The following is a 2,331-nucleotide window of genomic DNA, read 5'->3' as shown; positions in this document are numbered from 1 at the left end:
AGGCTGCAGTGAGTGGAGATTGTGTCACTGTACTCCAGCCTGGGCAACAGAGTGAGACCCTGTCTCAAAAATAAAATAAAATAAAAATCCAATTAGCCAGTTAGGATAATGAGTTTACCTGTGGTCCAGTTGGTATGGCAATGTGTACATGCTGAGGAATCCCACAGAAAATCCAGGACTGCCAGGAGTCTACTCCTGTATTCCTGTGGATGGGAGCAGCAGTTTCTTTCTTTTTTTTCTTCTTTCCTTCTCCTTATGTAGGAGTAATATACTACCACTCAAAGTCTACTGTAAGGTTGGCAGCCCTGATAACTACTTTTAAAATTTAGCATGTTATGGATGCACTTCTGCTCCCGAAGGAATGAATAGCAGACATTTCCACATGCAAGGGAGTGGCGGTTTATAAAGGCATCCTTAGAGGGTCAAACACATTGATTAACTTGCTCTACTCCTAGAATCTTTGATATGCTGTTAAAGATTTATCCACATCAAAATTGTTATGATGTTCCAGGTCAAACTTCGAACATAAATATGTAAGCATGTAGAATTCATGATGTGTTTTTCCTTTAATGTTGAAAAGATATAATAAGCAGCAGAAAGACCCATTTTTACATTTAGAAATAAAACTGCTTCAAAGGAACTAGAACTTTTCTTTTCTGGCATTAATTAATTTGGAAAGTTGGCACACAGGGTAGCTGACCTTCATCCCATAGTGAGACAGCGGAGGAGCTCTTGCCCTAATTCACCACAGAGACGCATAGCCCCATTGACCCAGGTTTAAGAAACAGTAATGTTAGCCGGGCGCGGTGGCTCAAGCCTGTAATCCCAGCACTTTGGGAGGCTGAGGTGGGTGGATCACGAGGTCGAGAGATCGAGACCATCCTGGTCAACATGGTGAAACCCCGTCTCTACTAAAGATACAAAAAATTAGCTGGGCATGGTGGCACGTGCCTGTAATCCCAGCTACTCAGGAGGCTGAGGCAGGAGAATTGCCTGAGCCCAGGAGGCGGAGGTTGCGGTGAGCCGAGATCGCGCCATTGCACTCCAGCCTGGGTAACAAGAGCGAAACTCTGTCTCAAAAAAAAAAAAAAAAAAAAAAAGAAACAGTAATGTTACGTCTGAAGCCAGTTTTGTTTTTTTTTTTTAAATGGAGCCTCACTTTGTCGTCCAGGCTGGAATGCAGTGGCATGATTTCAGCTCACTGCAACCTCCGCAAGCAATTCTGCCTCAGCCTCCCCTGTAGCTGGGATTATGGGCATGCGCCACCACACCCAGCTAATTTTTGTATTTTTACTAGAGACAGGGTTTCACTATGTTGACCAGGCTATTCCGGAACTCCTAACCTCAGGTGATCCACCCACCCTGGCCTCCCAAAGTGCTGGGATTACAGGCGTGAGCCACTACACCCAGGCTGAAGCCAGTCTTTAACTCAGCAGGTTATGCTATTTGACTATTATTTGTGGACATATAATCTATTTTATTTTTTATTTTTGAGACAGAGTATATTTCTAACTCTACTGGAAGATAAATCTTTCTTACTTGAAATGAAAACAAACTCATAAATTGTGTCTGGCTTAGTCTTGTTAAATTGTTATAGTTTAACTTACCTAGGATTTTATAACCATTTCCACACTCATAAATCTTGGTCATTGTGCTCAAAACTGTATCTTAAGTAGGAGCTACTACAGACGATTATATGCTGATGGTTCAAAGGTTCTGAACAGCATGGAAGCTGCTCCATTGTTTGTTCTTGGTACATATACTATGTGTGTTTATAAAGTAAAATTTAAAAAGACGATATGGAGCAGGACATTTCACATGAATCTAACTGGTTATAATTTTCTAAGGGAATTTTACCTTTCCAACCTAAATCTGGGTTTTAGATTAGGTTAAGGTATCAGTTTACAACACTGCCAAGCTCTACTTTTCAATACAACTTTCTTCTTTTCCCGTCTTCCTTTTCTTCCTTTCTTCTTGTTTCTTTTCTTTCTCTTCCCCATTCATTTTTCTTTTCTTTTCTTCTTTTTTTTTTTTTTGAGACAGAGTTTTGTTCTTGTTGCCCAGGCTGAAAGGCAATGGCGTGATCTTGGCTCACGGCAACCTCTGCCTCCCAGGTTCAGGCGATTCTCCTGCCTCAGCATCCCGAGTAGCTGGGATTACAGGCACGTGCCACCAGGCCCAGATAATTTTGTATTTTTAGTAGAGATGGAGTTTCTCCATGTTGGTCAGACTGGTCTTGAACTTCTGACCTCTGGTGATCCGCCTGCCTTGGCCTCCCAAAGTACCGGGATTACAGGCATGAGCTACAGCGCCCAGCTAATTTTTATATTT

The 2,331-nt window shown here is 42.0% G+C and overlaps 1 non-coding gene across 1 annotated transcript; it reads right to left on the bottom strand.

Moving 5' to 3' along the window:
• Window positions 1–253: 253 nt before the first annotated feature.
• Window positions 254–388, bottom strand: LOC120364205 (small nucleolar RNA U109). The gene has a single exon (XR_005579541.1). It is a non-coding gene; the product is annotated as a small nucleolar RNA U109 (small nucleolar RNA).
• Between the last annotated feature and the right edge of the window lie 1,943 nt (window positions 389–2,331).

The sequence above is a fragment of the Saimiri boliviensis genome, chromosome 2, assembly GCF_048565385.1.
Source record: "Saimiri boliviensis isolate mSaiBol1 chromosome 2, mSaiBol1.pri, whole genome shotgun sequence".
Classification (NCBI taxonomy): domain Eukaryota; kingdom Metazoa; phylum Chordata; class Mammalia; order Primates; family Cebidae; genus Saimiri; species Saimiri boliviensis.
Note: the sequence above shows the minus strand (reverse complement) of the source record. Positions and strands in the feature narration are given on the sequence as shown.